Genomic DNA, 15,588 nt, shown 5'->3' with positions numbered 1-15,588 from the left:
TGCCCATGTATCGATCGTTCTTTGCTTAGTCCATCCCTCGGTGAGTTAGTCAGTCACTCCTCCGCTTGGTTTCCTCTCCTTTTCTTTCGCAAACAAACGAACAAAATAATGCAGAAAGCACACACATCTATCTAGAACAGCTCTACTCACATCCTCACAAAAACTCACCTTCATTTACAATCACTTCTATTCCTCCAAATCTCTCTGCCAACACGCAGGCCACTTCTGTCTGTCTCTCTGTCTGTCTCTCTTTCTTTCCATGGCGTTTTGCTTTCTTTTTCCCTTGCTGCTCTTCTTCTCTCTTCATTCCAGTTCCAGTTCACCCTGTTTAACGGTCAACTCCAAAATCAAGATCAATTCATTAGTCAGTCAGGGGTTAAGGGCAAGATATTTTACATCAGCTTTTCGGGGACGAGCGCGAACGCAGGTCCCCACTACCAGAAATTATACGCTCGAGTTACCCACATTTGGGGTAATCGCAAGGGTCAACCCAGTCCAAGTGCAATGAAAGGGCCTCGCCTTGAGAGGACTGCCTCCTTGATCACAGTACCTCCCGCGTCAGGTAAGTATGCCTTTCAGGCATACGCTTGCCGTGGTAAAACTCTCCCTCACCTATGTCCTTGTGGTACTGCTTTGCACGCTTCAAATCAGCCAGTGTCAGTTGCCGCCTTGGCCCGTCATGTCTTTTTCCGCCTTCCCTTTGGAGCTGCAGGGCTCCTGTGCACAGAAGAGAATGCTATAGTCATTATTTTTCCTTCCATTAAATGTGTCTTCCCCAAAAGGGAAGTGGGCCACACTCGGAGGTAGTGCTATACCGAGGCAACCCGTGGCTGGGACGAGGCAAGCCTCTTTTCCACAGCCCAGTTCCAAAAATCAGTTTAATATATGAGCTACTCAATGAGCAGCGTATCAGATATTAAGCTGATAAGAACAGATACTACACTTGATCTTAGCCAAAAGGCCGAGAAGCGATACCCACCAATACCCTCAATCAAGGGGGTGGTAGAGGGATCCTTCCCACAGTATATGGTGGGTAGTAGCAGGTAGCCCCCAGAAGCCCTTGCGAGTCCCAAAAACGGACCCAGTGGCTCATCGGTTGGTAATCTTCTCATTGTAACTTTAAGACGCCAGCCACATACACTTAACTAACAAGATGGTGTTCTTTAGAATATTTACCAAACTTGATTTATCTCTATACTCCCCCCCCCACCCCACCCCACCCCCAGTGAGATATATTGCCTCAAATCGACGCTTCTCAAGGTGTGCGCAGGCTCTAGGAGATGACGTTTGGGTTAGGGTCTAGGCTACCAAATTTAGGGTTAGGGTAACGATCTTGGGGTTAGGGTTAGGGTAACGATGTTAGGGTTTAGGGTTAGAGTAACGAAATTAGGGCTAGTACAGATCAAACATAACCGATAACCAGCCAAATTTCAGCTGTTTTCCCTTGTCTACGACCATACCACAGGGAAAGCACCGGTTCTCGTCCGATCACCGAAGTTAAGCCCTGTCGGGCGGGGTTAGTACTTGGATGGGTGACCGCCTGGGAATACCCCGTGTTGTAGGCTTCATTTTTTCCTTTGCTTACTCTCTCAACGTTTTATCCGGGTAAACCGCTTCCGATACTCACGGCGTCCCGTAGACGAGTGAGGAGTAAAAGAAAAACTAACATAACAGGCAGGAGAGAAATAAGCTTGTGGCCAAAATCATTTCCCAATGCAAGAGAGCGAGCAAACGAAGGAGCGAGGGCGCGCGCTCGAGATCTCAACACATTGTTGTTGTGACAAATTCCACATTTGTACGTGACATCGAATCATTCGCACGCTCCCACGAATCACAAATAGGAAAACACGCACACTTTTACAGCACTTTCAAGGCCTCAAGACATGTCAAAACATTCCCACGATTAATACAGGCGGATGGATTCAAACTGACTGAAACGAAGCGAAGCGGCAAAAGGTTCCACATTTTTACTTACTCGCCTGCCTCTTTGTTTGCTCGCTCGCTCGCTGGAACGAACGTTCCCTCCTCTCGCTCGCTCGCAATAAGAAATACATGACAACAAAACCTCGCCTGCCACAGGTATGGTTGACAATGTACTCACGTTTCTAAAACAAATGCTTTTCTTGCCCATGTATCGATCGTTCTTTGCTTAGTCCATCCCTCGGTGAGTTAGTCAGTCACTCCTCCGCTTGGTTTCCTCTCCTTTTCTTTCGCAAACAAACGAACAAAATAATGCAGAAAGCACACACATCTATCTAGAACAGCTCTACTCACATCCTCACAAAAACTCACCTTCATTTACAATCACTTCTATTCCTCCAAATCTCTCTGCCAACACGCAGGCCACTTCTGTCTGTCTCTCTGTCTGTCTCTCTTTCTTTCCATGGCGTTTTGCTTTCTTTTTCCCTTGCTGCTCTTCTTCTCTCTTCATTCCAGTTCCAGTTCACCCTGTTTAACGGTCAACTCCAAAATCAAGATCAATTCATTAGTCAGTCAGGGGTTAAGGGCAAGATATTTTACATCAGCTTTTCGGGGACGAGCGCGAACGCAGGTCCCCACTACCAGAAATTATACGCTCGAGTTACCCACATTTGGGGTAATCGCAAGGGTCAACCCAGTCCAAGTGCAATGAAAGGGCCTCGCCTTGAGAGGACTGCCTCCTTGATCACAGTACCTCCCGCGTCAGGTAAGTATGCCTTTCAGGCATACGCTTGCCGTGGTAAAACTCTCCCTCACCTATGTCCTTGTGGTACTGCTTTGCACGCTTCAAATCAGCCAGTGTCAGTTGCCGCCTTGGCCCGTCATGTCTTTTTCCGCCTTCCCTTTGGAGCTGCAGGGCTCCTGTGCACAGAAGAGAATGCTATAGTCATTATTTTTCCTTCCATTAAATGTGTCTTCCCCAAAAGGGAAGTGGGCCACACTCGGAGGTAGTGCTATACCGAGGCAACCCGTGGCTGGGACGAGGCAAGCCTCTTTTCCACAGCCCAGTTCCAAAAATCAGTTTAATATATGAGCTACTCAATGAGCAGCGTATCAGATATTAAGCTGATAAGAACAGATACTACACTTGATCTTAGCCAAAAGGCCGAGAAGCGATACCCACCAATACCCTCAATCAAGGGGGTGGTAGAGGGATCCTTCCCACAGTATATGGTGGGTAGTAGCAGGTAGCCCCCAGAAGCCCTTGCGAGTCCCAAAAACGGACCCAGTGGCTCATCGGTTGGTAATCTTCTCATTGTAACTTTAAGACGCCAGCCACATACACTTAACTAACAAGATGGTGTTCTTTAGAATATTTACCAAACTTGATTTATCTCTATACTCCCCCCCCCACCCCACCCCACCCCCAGTGAGATATATTGCCTCAAATCGACGCTTCTCAAGGTGTGCGCAGGCTCTAGGAGATGACGTTTGGGTTAGGGTCTAGGCTACCAAATTTAGGGTTAGGGTAACGATCTTGGGGTTAGGGTTAGGGTAACGATGTTAGGGTTTAGGGTTAGAGTAACGAAATTAGGGCTAGTACAGATCAAACATAACCGATAACCAGCCAAATTTCAGCTGTTTTCCCTTGTCTACGACCATACCACAGGGAAAGCACCGGTTCTCGTCCGATCACCGAAGTTAAGCCCTGTCGGGCGGGGTTAGTACTTGGATGGGTGACCGCCTGGGAATACCCCGTGTTGTAGGCTTCATTTTTTCCTTTGCTTACTCTCTCAACGTTTTATCCGGGTAAACCGCTTCCGATACTCACGGCGTCCCGTAGACGAGTGAGGAGTAAAAGAAAAACTAACATAACAGGCAGGAGAGAAATAAGCTTGTGGCCAAAATCATTTCCCAATGCAAGAGAGCGAGCAAACGAAGGAGCGAGGGCGCGCGCTCGAGATCTCAACACATTGTTGTTGTGACAAATTCCACATTTGTACGTGACATCGAATCATTCGCACGCTCCCACGAATCACAAATAGGAAAACACGCACACTTTTACAGCACTTTCAAGGCCTCAAGACATGTCAAAACATTCCCACGATTAATACAGGCGGATGGATTCAAACTGACTGAAACGAAGCGAAGCGGCAAAAGGTTCCACATTTTTACTTACTCGCCTGCCTCTTTGTTTGCTCGCTCGCTCGCTGGAACGAACGTTCCCTCCTCTCGCTCGCTCGCAATAAGAAATACATGACAACAAAACCTCGCCTGCCACAGGTATGGTTGACAATGTACTCACGTTTCTAAAACAAATGCTTTTCTTGCCCATGTATCGATCGTTCTTTGCTTAGTCCATCCCTCGGTGAGTTAGTCAGTCACTCCTCCGCTTGGTTTCCTCTCCTTTTCTTTCGCAAACAAACGAACAAAATAATGCAGAAAGCACACACATCTATCTAGAACAGCTCTACTCACATCCTCACAAAAACTCACCTTCATTTACAATCACTTCTATTCCTCCAAATCTCTCTGCCAACACGCAGGCCACTTCTGTCTGTCTCTCTGTCTGTCTCTCTTTCTTTCCATGGCGTTTTGCTTTCTTTTTCCCTTGCTGCTCTTCTTCTCTCTTCATTCCAGTTCCAGTTCACCCTGTTTAACGGTCAACTCCAAAATCAAGATCAATTCATTAGTCAGTCAGGGGTTAAGGGCAAGATATTTTACATCAGCTTTTCGGGGACGAGCGCGAACGCAGGTCCCCACTACCAGAAATTATACGCTCGAGTTACCCACATTTGGGGTAATCGCAAGGGTCAACCCAGTCCAAGTGCAATGAAAGGGCCTCGCCTTGAGAGGACTGCCTCCTTGATCACAGTACCTCCCGCGTCAGGTAAGTATGCCTTTCAGGCATACGCTTGCCGTGGTAAAACTCTCCCTCACCTATGTCCTTGTGGTACTGCTTTGCACGCTTCAAATCAGCCAGTGTCAGTTGCCGCCTTGGCCCGTCATGTCTTTTTCCGCCTTCCCTTTGGAGCTGCAGGGCTCCTGTGCACAGAAGAGAATGCTATAGTCATTATTTTTCCTTCCATTAAATGTGTCTTCCCCAAAAGGGAAGTGGGCCACACTCGGAGGTAGTGCTATACCGAGGCAACCCGTGGCTGGGACGAGGCAAGCCTCTTTTCCACAGCCCAGTTCCAAAAATCAGTTTAATATATGAGCTACTCAATGAGCAGCGTATCAGATATTAAGCTGATAAGAACAGATACTACACTTGATCTTAGCCAAAAGGCCGAGAAGCGATACCCACCAATACCCTCAATCAAGGGGGTGGTAGAGGGATCCTTCCCACAGTATATGGTGGGTAGTAGCAGGTAGCCCCCAGAAGCCCTTGCGAGTCCCAAAAACGGACCCAGTGGCTCATCGGTTGGTAATCTTCTCATTGTAACTTTAAGACGCCAGCCACATACACTTAACTAACAAGATGGTGTTCTTTAGAATATTTACCAAACTTGATTTATCTCTATACTCCCCCCCCCACCCCACCCCACCCCCAGTGAGATATATTGCCTCAAATCGACGCTTCTCAAGGTGTGCGCAGGCTCTAGGAGATGACGTTTGGGTTAGGGTCTAGGCTACCAAATTTAGGGTTAGGGTAACGATCTTGGGGTTAGGGTTAGGGTAACGATGTTAGGGTTTAGGGTTAGAGTAACGAAATTAGGGCTAGTACAGATCAAACATAACCGATAACCAGCCAAATTTCAGCTGTTTTCCCTTGTCTACGACCATACCACAGGGAAAGCACCGGTTCTCGTCCGATCACCGAAGTTAAGCCCTGTCGGGCGGGGTTAGTACTTGGATGGGTGACCGCCTGGGAATACCCCGTGTTGTAGGCTTCATTTTTTCCTTTGCTTACTCTCTCAACGTTTTATCCGGGTAAACCGCTTCCGATACTCACGGCGTCCCGTAGACGAGTGAGGAGTAAAAGAAAAACTAACATAACAGGCAGGAGAGAAATAAGCTTGTGGCCAAAATCATTTCCCAATGCAAGAGAGCGAGCAAACGAAGGAGCGAGGGCGCGCGCTCGAGATCTCAACACATTGTTGTTGTGACAAATTCCACATTTGTACGTGACATCGAATCATTCGCACGCTCCCACGAATCACAAATAGGAAAACACGCACACTTTTACAGCACTTTCAAGGCCTCAAGACATGTCAAAACATTCCCACGATTAATACAGGCGGATGGATTCAAACTGACTGAAACGAAGCGAAGCGGCAAAAGGTTCCACATTTTTACTTACTCGCCTGCCTCTTTGTTTGCTCGCTCGCTCGCTGGAACGAACGTTCCCTCCTCTCGCTCGCTCGCAATAAGAAATACATGACAACAAAACCTCGCCTGCCACAGGTATGGTTGACAATGTACTCACGTTTCTAAAACAAATGCTTTTCTTGCCCATGTATCGATCGTTCTTTGCTTAGTCCATCCCTCGGTGAGTTAGTCAGTCACTCCTCCGCTTGGTTTCCTCTCCTTTTCTTTCGCAAACAAACGAACAAAATAATGCAGAAAGCACACACATCTATCTAGAACAGCTCTACTCACATCCTCACAAAAACTCACCTTCATTTACAATCACTTCTATTCCTCCAAATCTCTCTGCCAACACGCAGGCCACTTCTGTCTGTCTCTCTGTCTGTCTCTCTTTCTTTCCATGGCGTTTTGCTTTCTTTTTCCCTTGCTGCTCTTCTTCTCTCTTCATTCCAGTTCCAGTTCACCCTGTTTAACGGTCAACTCCAAAATCAAGATCAATTCATTAGTCAGTCAGGGGTTAAGGGCAAGATATTTTACATCAGCTTTTCGGGGACGAGCGCGAACGCAGGTCCCCACTACCAGAAATTATACGCTCGAGTTACCCACATTTGGGGTAATCGCAAGGGTCAACCCAGTCCAAGTGCAATGAAAGGGCCTCGCCTTGAGAGGACTGCCTCCTTGATCACAGTACCTCCCGCGTCAGGTAAGTATGCCTTTCAGGCATACGCTTGCCGTGGTAAAACTCTCCCTCACCTATGTCCTTGTGGTACTGCTTTGCACGCTTCAAATCAGCCAGTGTCAGTTGCCGCCTTGGCCCGTCATGTCTTTTTCCGCCTTCCCTTTGGAGCTGCAGGGCTCCTGTGCACAGAAGAGAATGCTATAGTCATTATTTTTCCTTCCATTAAATGTGTCTTCCCCAAAAGGGAAGTGGGCCACACTCGGAGGTAGTGCTATACCGAGGCAACCCGTGGCTGGGACGAGGCAAGCCTCTTTTCCACAGCCCAGTTCCAAAAATCAGTTTAATATATGAGCTACTCAATGAGCAGCGTATCAGATATTAAGCTGATAAGAACAGATACTACACTTGATCTTAGCCAAAAGGCCGAGAAGCGATACCCACCAATACCCTCAATCAAGGGGGTGGTAGAGGGATCCTTCCCACAGTATATGGTGGGTAGTAGCAGGTAGCCCCCAGAAGCCCTTGCGAGTCCCAAAAACGGACCCAGTGGCTCATCGGTTGGTAATCTTCTCATTGTAACTTTAAGACGCCAGCCACATACACTTAACTAACAAGATGGTGTTCTTTAGAATATTTACCAAACTTGATTTATCTCTATACTCCCCCCCCCACCCCACCCCACCCCCAGTGAGATATATTGCCTCAAATCGACGCTTCTCAAGGTGTGCGCAGGCTCTAGGAGATGACGTTTGGGTTAGGGTCTAGGCTACCAAATTTAGGGTTAGGGTAACGATCTTGGGGTTAGGGTTAGGGTAACGATGTTAGGGTTTAGGGTTAGAGTAACGAAATTAGGGCTAGTACAGATCAAACATAACCGATAACCAGCCAAATTTCAGCTGTTTTCCCTTGTCTACGACCATACCACAGGGAAAGCACCGGTTCTCGTCCGATCACCGAAGTTAAGCCCTGTCGGGCGGGGTTAGTACTTGGATGGGTGACCGCCTGGGAATACCCCGTGTTGTAGGCTTCATTTTTTCCTTTGCTTACTCTCTCAACGTTTTATCCGGGTAAACCGCTTCCGATACTCACGGCGTCCCGTAGACGAGTGAGGAGTAAAAGAAAAACTAACATAACAGGCAGGAGAGAAATAAGCTTGTGGCCAAAATCATTTCCCAATGCAAGAGAGCGAGCAAACGAAGGAGCGAGGGCGCGCGCTCGAGATCTCAACACATTGTTGTTGTGACAAATTCCACATTTGTACGTGACATCGAATCATTCGCACGCTCCCACGAATCACAAATAGGAAAACACGCACACTTTTACAGCACTTTCAAGGCCTCAAGACATGTCAAAACATTCCCACGATTAATACAGGCGGATGGATTCAAACTGACTGAAACGAAGCGAAGCGGCAAAAGGTTCCACATTTTTACTTACTCGCCTGCCTCTTTGTTTGCTCGCTCGCTCGCTGGAACGAACGTTCCCTCCTCTCGCTCGCTCGCAATAAGAAATACATGACAACAAAACCTCGCCTGCCACAGGTATGGTTGACAATGTACTCACGTTTCTAAAACAAATGCTTTTCTTGCCCATGTATCGATCGTTCTTTGCTTAGTCCATCCCTCGGTGAGTTAGTCAGTCACTCCTCCGCTTGGTTTCCTCTCCTTTTCTTTCGCAAACAAACGAACAAAATAATGCAGAAAGCACACACATCTATCTAGAACAGCTCTACTCACATCCTCACAAAAACTCACCTTCATTTACAATCACTTCTATTCCTCCAAATCTCTCTGCCAACACGCAGGCCACTTCTGTCTGTCTCTCTGTCTGTCTCTCTTTCTTTCCATGGCGTTTTGCTTTCTTTTTCCCTTGCTGCTCTTCTTCTCTCTTCATTCCAGTTCCAGTTCACCCTGTTTAACGGTCAACTCCAAAATCAAGATCAATTCATTAGTCAGTCAGGGGTTAAGGGCAAGATATTTTACATCAGCTTTTCGGGGACGAGCGCGAACGCAGGTCCCCACTACCAGAAATTATACGCTCGAGTTACCCACATTTGGGGTAATCGCAAGGGTCAACCCAGTCCAAGTGCAATGAAAGGGCCTCGCCTTGAGAGGACTGCCTCCTTGATCACAGTACCTCCCGCGTCAGGTAAGTATGCCTTTCAGGCATACGCTTGCCGTGGTAAAACTCTCCCTCACCTATGTCCTTGTGGTACTGCTTTGCACGCTTCAAATCAGCCAGTGTCAGTTGCCGCCTTGGCCCGTCATGTCTTTTTCCGCCTTCCCTTTGGAGCTGCAGGGCTCCTGTGCACAGAAGAGAATGCTATAGTCATTATTTTTCCTTCCATTAAATGTGTCTTCCCCAAAAGGGAAGTGGGCCACACTCGGAGGTAGTGCTATACCGAGGCAACCCGTGGCTGGGACGAGGCAAGCCTCTTTTCCACAGCCCAGTTCCAAAAATCAGTTTAATATATGAGCTACTCAATGAGCAGCGTATCAGATATTAAGCTGATAAGAACAGATACTACACTTGATCTTAGCCAAAAGGCCGAGAAGCGATACCCACCAATACCCTCAATCAAGGGGGTGGTAGAGGGATCCTTCCCACAGTATATGGTGGGTAGTAGCAGGTAGCCCCCAGAAGCCCTTGCGAGTCCCAAAAACGGACCCAGTGGCTCATCGGTTGGTAATCTTCTCATTGTAACTTTAAGACGCCAGCCACATACACTTAACTAACAAGATGGTGTTCTTTAGAATATTTACCAAACTTGATTTATCTCTATACTCCCCCCCCCACCCCACCCCACCCCCAGTGAGATATATTGCCTCAAATCGACGCTTCTCAAGGTGTGCGCAGGCTCTAGGAGATGACGTTTGGGTTAGGGTCTAGGCTACCAAATTTAGGGTTAGGGTAACGATCTTGGGGTTAGGGTTAGGGTAACGATGTTAGGGTTTAGGGTTAGAGTAACGAAATTAGGGCTAGTACAGATCAAACATAACCGATAACCAGCCAAATTTCAGCTGTTTTCCCTTGTCTACGACCATACCACAGGGAAAGCACCGGTTCTCGTCCGATCACCGAAGTTAAGCCCTGTCGGGCGGGGTTAGTACTTGGATGGGTGACCGCCTGGGAATACCCCGTGTTGTAGGCTTCATTTTTTCCTTTGCTTACTCTCTCAACGTTTTATCCGGGTAAACCGCTTCCGATACTCACGGCGTCCCGTAGACGAGTGAGGAGTAAAAGAAAAACTAACATAACAGGCAGGAGAGAAATAAGCTTGTGGCCAAAATCATTTCCCAATGCAAGAGAGCGAGCAAACGAAGGAGCGAGGGCGCGCGCTCGAGATCTCAACACATTGTTGTTGTGACAAATTCCACATTTGTACGTGACATCGAATCATTCGCACGCTCCCACGAATCACAAATAGGAAAACACGCACACTTTTACAGCACTTTCAAGGCCTCAAGACATGTCAAAACATTCCCACGATTAATACAGGCGGATGGATTCAAACTGACTGAAACGAAGCGAAGCGGCAAAAGGTTCCACATTTTTACTTACTCGCCTGCCTCTTTGTTTGCTCGCTCGCTCGCTGGAACGAACGTTCCCTCCTCTCGCTCGCTCGCAATAAGAAATACATGACAACAAAACCTCGCCTGCCACAGGTATGGTTGACAATGTACTCACGTTTCTAAAACAAATGCTTTTCTTGCCCATGTATCGATCGTTCTTTGCTTAGTCCATCCCTCGGTGAGTTAGTCAGTCACTCCTCCGCTTGGTTTCCTCTCCTTTTCTTTCGCAAACAAACGAACAAAATAATGCAGAAAGCACACACATCTATCTAGAACAGCTCTACTCACATCCTCACAAAAACTCACCTTCATTTACAATCACTTCTATTCCTCCAAATCTCTCTGCCAACACGCAGGCCACTTCTGTCTGTCTCTCTGTCTGTCTCTCTTTCTTTCCATGGCGTTTTGCTTTCTTTTTCCCTTGCTGCTCTTCTTCTCTCTTCATTCCAGTTCCAGTTCACCCTGTTTAACGGTCAACTCCAAAATCAAGATCAATTCATTAGTCAGTCAGGGGTTAAGGGCAAGATATTTTACATCAGCTTTTCGGGGACGAGCGCGAACGCAGGTCCCCACTACCAGAAATTATACGCTCGAGTTACCCACATTTGGGGTAATCGCAAGGGTCAACCCAGTCCAAGTGCAATGAAAGGGCCTCGCCTTGAGAGGACTGCCTCCTTGATCACAGTACCTCCCGCGTCAGGTAAGTATGCCTTTCAGGCATACGCTTGCCGTGGTAAAACTCTCCCTCACCTATGTCCTTGTGGTACTGCTTTGCACGCTTCAAATCAGCCAGTGTCAGTTGCCGCCTTGGCCCGTCATGTCTTTTTCCGCCTTCCCTTTGGAGCTGCAGGGCTCCTGTGCACAGAAGAGAATGCTATAGTCATTATTTTTCCTTCCATTAAATGTGTCTTCCCCAAAAGGGAAGTGGGCCACACTCGGAGGTAGTGCTATACCGAGGCAACCCGTGGCTGGGACGAGGCAAGCCTCTTTTCCACAGCCCAGTTCCAAAAATCAGTTTAATATATGAGCTACTCAATGAGCAGCGTATCAGATATTAAGCTGATAAGAACAGATACTACACTTGATCTTAGCCAAAAGGCCGAGAAGCGATACCCACCAATACCCTCAATCAAGGGGGTGGTAGAGGGATCCTTCCCACAGTATATGGTGGGTAGTAGCAGGTAGCCCCCAGAAGCCCTTGCGAGTCCCAAAAACGGACCCAGTGGCTCATCGGTTGGTAATCTTCTCATTGTAACTTTAAGACGCCAGCCACATACACTTAACTAACAAGATGGTGTTCTTTAGAATATTTACCAAACTTGATTTATCTCTATACTCCCCCCCCCACCCCACCCCACCCCCAGTGAGATATATTGCCTCAAATCGACGCTTCTCAAGGTGTGCGCAGGCTCTAGGAGATGACGTTTGGGTTAGGGTCTAGGCTACCAAATTTAGGGTTAGGGTAACGATCTTGGGGTTAGGGTTAGGGTAACGATGTTAGGGTTTAGGGTTAGAGTAACGAAATTAGGGCTAGTACAGATCAAACATAACCGATAACCAGCCAAATTTCAGCTGTTTTCCCTTGTCTACGACCATACCACAGGGAAAGCACCGGTTCTCGTCCGATCACCGAAGTTAAGCCCTGTCGGGCGGGGTTAGTACTTGGATGGGTGACCGCCTGGGAATACCCCGTGTTGTAGGCTTCATTTTTTCCTTTGCTTACTCTCTCAACGTTTTATCCGGGTAAACCGCTTCCGATACTCACGGCGTCCCGTAGACGAGTGAGGAGTAAAAGAAAAACTAACATAACAGGCAGGAGAGAAATAAGCTTGTGGCCAAAATCATTTCCCAATGCAAGAGAGCGAGCAAACGAAGGAGCGAGGGCGCGCGCTCGAGATCTCAACACATTGTTGTTGTGACAAATTCCACATTTGTACGTGACATCGAATCATTCGCACGCTCCCACGAATCACAAATAGGAAAACACGCACACTTTTACAGCACTTTCAAGGCCTCAAGACATGTCAAAACATTCCCACGATTAATACAGGCGGATGGATTCAAACTGACTGAAACGAAGCGAAGCGGCAAAAGGTTCCACATTTTTACTTACTCGCCTGCCTCTTTGTTTGCTCGCTCGCTCGCTGGAACGAACGTTCCCTCCTCTCGCTCGCTCGCAATAAGAAATACATGACAACAAAACCTCGCCTGCCACAGGTATGGTTGACAATGTACTCACGTTTCTAAAACAAATGCTTTTCTTGCCCATGTATCGATCGTTCTTTGCTTAGTCCATCCCTCGGTGAGTTAGTCAGTCACTCCTCCGCTTGGTTTCCTCTCCTTTTCTTTCGCAAACAAACGAACAAAATAATGCAGAAAGCACACACATCTATCTAGAACAGCTCTACTCACATCCTCACAAAAACTCACCTTCATTTACAATCACTTCTATTCCTCCAAATCTCTCTGCCAACACGCAGGCCACTTCTGTCTGTCTCTCTGTCTGTCTCTCTTTCTTTCCATGGCGTTTTGCTTTCTTTTTCCCTTGCTGCTCTTCTTCTCTCTTCATTCCAGTTCCAGTTCACCCTGTTTAACGGTCAACTCCAAAATCAAGATCAATTCATTAGTCAGTCAGGGGTTAAGGGCAAGATATTTTACATCAGCTTTTCGGGGACGAGCGCGAACGCAGGTCCCCACTACCAGAAATTATACGCTCGAGTTACCCACATTTGGGGTAATCGCAAGGGTCAACCCAGTCCAAGTGCAATGAAAGGGCCTCGCCTTGAGAGGACTGCCTCCTTGATCACAGTACCTCCCGCGTCAGGTAAGTATGCCTTTCAGGCATACGCTTGCCGTGGTAAAACTCTCCCTCACCTATGTCCTTGTGGTACTGCTTTGCACGCTTCAAATCAGCCAGTGTCAGTTGCCGCCTTGGCCCGTCATGTCTTTTTCCGCCTTCCCTTTGGAGCTGCAGGGCTCCTGTGCACAGAAGAGAATGCTATAGTCATTATTTTTCCTTCCATTAAATGTGTCTTCCCCAAAAGGGAAGTGGGCCACACTCGGAGGTAGTGCTATACCGAGGCAACCCGTGGCTGGGACGAGGCAAGCCTCTTTTCCACAGCCCAGTTCCAAAAATCAGTTTAATATATGAGCTACTCAATGAGCAGCGTATCAGATATTAAGCTGATAAGAACAGATACTACACTTGATCTTAGCCAAAAGGCCGAGAAGCGATACCCACCAATACCCTCAATCAAGGGGGTGGTAGAGGGATCCTTCCCACAGTATATGGTGGGTAGTAGCAGGTAGCCCCCAGAAGCCCTTGCGAGTCCCAAAAACGGACCCAGTGGCTCATCGGTTGGTAATCTTCTCATTGTAACTTTAAGACGCCAGCCACATACACTTAACTAACAAGATGGTGTTCTTTAGAATATTTACCAAACTTGATTTATCTCTATACTCCCCCCCCCACCCCACCCCACCCCCAGTGAGATATATTGCCTCAAATCGACGCTTCTCAAGGTGTGCGCAGGCTCTAGGAGATGACGTTTGGGTTAGGGTCTAGGCTACCAAATTTAGGGTTAGGGTAACGATCTTGGGGTTAGGGTTAGGGTAACGATGTTAGGGTTTAGGGTTAGAGTAACGAAATTAGGGCTAGTACAGATCAAACATAACCGATAACCAGCCAAATTTCAGCTGTTTTCCCTTGTCTACGACCATACCACAGGGAAAGCACCGGTTCTCGTCCGATCACCGAAGTTAAGCCCTGTCGGGCGGGGTTAGTACTTGGATGGGTGACCGCCTGGGAATACCCCGTGTTGTAGGCTTCATTTTTTCCTTTGCTTACTCTCTCAACGTTTTATCCGGGTAAACCGCTTCCGATACTCACGGCGTCCCGTAGACGAGTGAGGAGTAAAAGAAAAACTAACATAACAGGCAGGAGAGAAATAAGCTTGTGGCCAAAATCATTTCCCAATGCAAGAGAGCGAGCAAACGAAGGAGCGAGGGCGCGCGCTCGAGATCTCAACACATTGTTGGTTGTGACAAATTCCACATTTGTACGTGACATCGAATCATTCGCACGCTCCCACGAATCACAAATAGGAAAACACGCACACTTTTACAGCACTTTCAAGGCCTCAAGACATGTCAAAACATTCCCACGATTAATACAGGCGGATGGATTCAAACTGACTGAAACGAAGCGAAGCGGCAAAAGGTTCCACATTTTTACTTACTCGCCTGCCTCTTTGTTTGCTCGCTCGCTCGCTGGAACGAACGTTCCCTCCTCTCGCTCGCTCGCAATAAGAAATACATGACAACAAAACCTCGCCTGCCACAGGTATGGTTGACAATGTACTCACGTTTCTAAAACAAATGCTTTTCTTGCCCATGTATCGATCGTTCTTTGCTTAGTCCATCCCTCGGTGAGTTAGTCAGTCACTCCTCCGCTTGGTTTCCTCTCCTTTTCTTTCGCAAACAAACGAACAAAATAATGCAGAAAGCACACACATCTATCTAGAACAGCTCTACTCACATCCTCACAAAAACTCACCTTCATTTACAATCACTTCTATTCCTCCAAATCTCTCTGCCAACACGCAGGCCACTTCTGTCTGTCTCTCTGTCTGTCTCTCTTTCTTTCCATGGCGTTTTGCTTTCTTTTTCCCTTGCTGCTCTTCTTCTCTCTTCATTCCAGTTCCAGTTCACCCTGTTTAACGGTCAACTCCAAAATCAAGATCAATTCATTAGTCAGTCAGGGGTTAAGGGCAAGATATTTTACATCAGCTTTTCGGGGACGAGCGCGAACGCAGGTCCCCACTACCAGAAATTATACGCTCGAGTTACCCACATTTGGGGTAATCGCAAGGGTCAACCCAGTCCAAGTGCAATGAAAGGGCCTCGCCTTGAGAGGACTGCCTCCTTGATCACAGTACCTCCCGCGTCAGGTAAGTATGCCTTTCAGGCATACGCTTGCCGTGGTAAAACTCTCCCTCACCTATGTCCTGTGGTACTGCTTTGCACGCTTCAAATCAGCCAGTGTCAGTTGCCGCCTTGGCCCGTCATGTCTTTTTCCGCCTTCCCTTTGGAGCTGCAGGGCTCCTG

At 47.6% G+C, this 15,588-nt stretch overlaps 22 non-coding genes across 22 annotated transcripts; 7 read left to right on the top strand and 15 right to left on the bottom strand.

Annotated features, from left to right (window-relative positions):
• Positions 1-406: 406 nt before the first annotated feature.
• LOC148738922 (U1 spliceosomal RNA) lies at positions 407-570 on the bottom strand. Its single transcript, XR_015997818.1, has one exon. It is a non-coding gene; the product is annotated as a U1 spliceosomal RNA (small nuclear RNA).
• Positions 571-781: 211 nt separating this feature from the next.
• LOC148738921 (U2 spliceosomal RNA) lies at positions 782-973 on the bottom strand. The gene has a single exon (XR_015997620.1). It is a non-coding gene; the product is annotated as a U2 spliceosomal RNA (small nuclear RNA).
• A 473-nt stretch (positions 974-1,446) lies between these two features.
• LOC148738920 (5S ribosomal RNA) lies at positions 1,447-1,565 on the top strand. The gene has a single exon (XR_015998121.1). It is a non-coding gene; the product is annotated as a 5S ribosomal RNA (ribosomal RNA).
• A 965-nt stretch (positions 1,566-2,530) lies between these two features.
• Positions 2,531-2,694, bottom strand: LOC148738919 (U1 spliceosomal RNA). The gene has a single exon (XR_015997817.1). It is a non-coding gene; the product is annotated as a U1 spliceosomal RNA (small nuclear RNA).
• Positions 2,695-2,905: 211 nt separating this feature from the next.
• Positions 2,906-3,097, bottom strand: LOC148738918 (U2 spliceosomal RNA). The gene has a single exon (XR_015997619.1). It is a non-coding gene; the product is annotated as a U2 spliceosomal RNA (small nuclear RNA).
• Positions 3,098-3,570: 473 nt separating this feature from the next.
• On the top strand, positions 3,571-3,689 carry LOC148738917 (5S ribosomal RNA). The gene has a single exon (XR_015998119.1). It is a non-coding gene; the product is annotated as a 5S ribosomal RNA (ribosomal RNA).
• A 965-nt stretch (positions 3,690-4,654) lies between these two features.
• Positions 4,655-4,818, bottom strand: LOC148738916 (U1 spliceosomal RNA). Its single transcript, XR_015997816.1, has one exon. It is a non-coding gene; the product is annotated as a U1 spliceosomal RNA (small nuclear RNA).
• Positions 4,819-5,029: 211 nt separating this feature from the next.
• Positions 5,030-5,221, bottom strand: LOC148738915 (U2 spliceosomal RNA). The gene has a single exon (XR_015997618.1). It is a non-coding gene; the product is annotated as a U2 spliceosomal RNA (small nuclear RNA).
• A 473-nt stretch (positions 5,222-5,694) lies between these two features.
• On the top strand, positions 5,695-5,813 carry LOC148738914 (5S ribosomal RNA). The gene has a single exon (XR_015998118.1). It is a non-coding gene; the product is annotated as a 5S ribosomal RNA (ribosomal RNA).
• A 965-nt stretch (positions 5,814-6,778) lies between these two features.
• Positions 6,779-6,942, bottom strand: LOC148738913 (U1 spliceosomal RNA). The gene has a single exon (XR_015997815.1). It is a non-coding gene; the product is annotated as a U1 spliceosomal RNA (small nuclear RNA).
• Positions 6,943-7,153: 211 nt separating this feature from the next.
• Positions 7,154-7,345, bottom strand: LOC148738912 (U2 spliceosomal RNA). The gene has a single exon (XR_015997617.1). It is a non-coding gene; the product is annotated as a U2 spliceosomal RNA (small nuclear RNA).
• Positions 7,346-7,818: 473 nt separating this feature from the next.
• LOC148738911 (5S ribosomal RNA) lies at positions 7,819-7,937 on the top strand. Its single transcript, XR_015998117.1, has one exon. It is a non-coding gene; the product is annotated as a 5S ribosomal RNA (ribosomal RNA).
• Positions 7,938-8,902: 965 nt separating this feature from the next.
• LOC148738910 (U1 spliceosomal RNA) lies at positions 8,903-9,066 on the bottom strand. Its single transcript, XR_015997814.1, has one exon. It is a non-coding gene; the product is annotated as a U1 spliceosomal RNA (small nuclear RNA).
• Positions 9,067-9,277: 211 nt separating this feature from the next.
• LOC148738909 (U2 spliceosomal RNA) lies at positions 9,278-9,469 on the bottom strand. The gene has a single exon (XR_015997616.1). It is a non-coding gene; the product is annotated as a U2 spliceosomal RNA (small nuclear RNA).
• A 473-nt stretch (positions 9,470-9,942) lies between these two features.
• On the top strand, positions 9,943-10,061 carry LOC148738908 (5S ribosomal RNA). Its single transcript, XR_015998116.1, has one exon. It is a non-coding gene; the product is annotated as a 5S ribosomal RNA (ribosomal RNA).
• Positions 10,062-11,026: 965 nt separating this feature from the next.
• Positions 11,027-11,190, bottom strand: LOC148738907 (U1 spliceosomal RNA). Its single transcript, XR_015997812.1, has one exon. It is a non-coding gene; the product is annotated as a U1 spliceosomal RNA (small nuclear RNA).
• A 211-nt stretch (positions 11,191-11,401) lies between these two features.
• Positions 11,402-11,593, bottom strand: LOC148738906 (U2 spliceosomal RNA). The gene has a single exon (XR_015997614.1). It is a non-coding gene; the product is annotated as a U2 spliceosomal RNA (small nuclear RNA).
• Positions 11,594-12,066: 473 nt separating this feature from the next.
• On the top strand, positions 12,067-12,185 carry LOC148738905 (5S ribosomal RNA). Its single transcript, XR_015998114.1, has one exon. It is a non-coding gene; the product is annotated as a 5S ribosomal RNA (ribosomal RNA).
• Positions 12,186-13,150: 965 nt separating this feature from the next.
• On the bottom strand, positions 13,151-13,314 carry LOC148738904 (U1 spliceosomal RNA). The gene has a single exon (XR_015997811.1). It is a non-coding gene; the product is annotated as a U1 spliceosomal RNA (small nuclear RNA).
• Positions 13,315-13,525: 211 nt separating this feature from the next.
• On the bottom strand, positions 13,526-13,717 carry LOC148738903 (U2 spliceosomal RNA). The gene has a single exon (XR_015997613.1). It is a non-coding gene; the product is annotated as a U2 spliceosomal RNA (small nuclear RNA).
• Positions 13,718-14,190: 473 nt separating this feature from the next.
• Positions 14,191-14,309, top strand: LOC148738902 (5S ribosomal RNA). The gene has a single exon (XR_015998113.1). It is a non-coding gene; the product is annotated as a 5S ribosomal RNA (ribosomal RNA).
• A 966-nt stretch (positions 14,310-15,275) lies between these two features.
• Positions 15,276-15,439, bottom strand: LOC148738901 (U1 spliceosomal RNA). Its single transcript, XR_015997810.1, has one exon. It is a non-coding gene; the product is annotated as a U1 spliceosomal RNA (small nuclear RNA).
• Between the last annotated feature and the right edge of the window lie 149 nt (positions 15,440-15,588).

This window comes from Stylophora pistillata, chromosome 2, assembly GCF_964205215.1.
Source record: "Stylophora pistillata chromosome 2, jaStyPist1.2, whole genome shotgun sequence".
Taxonomy (NCBI): domain Eukaryota; kingdom Metazoa; phylum Cnidaria; class Anthozoa; order Scleractinia; family Pocilloporidae; genus Stylophora; species Stylophora pistillata.
The sequence above is the reverse complement of the archived record's forward strand: the minus strand, read 5'-3'. Positions and strand labels throughout refer to the sequence as shown.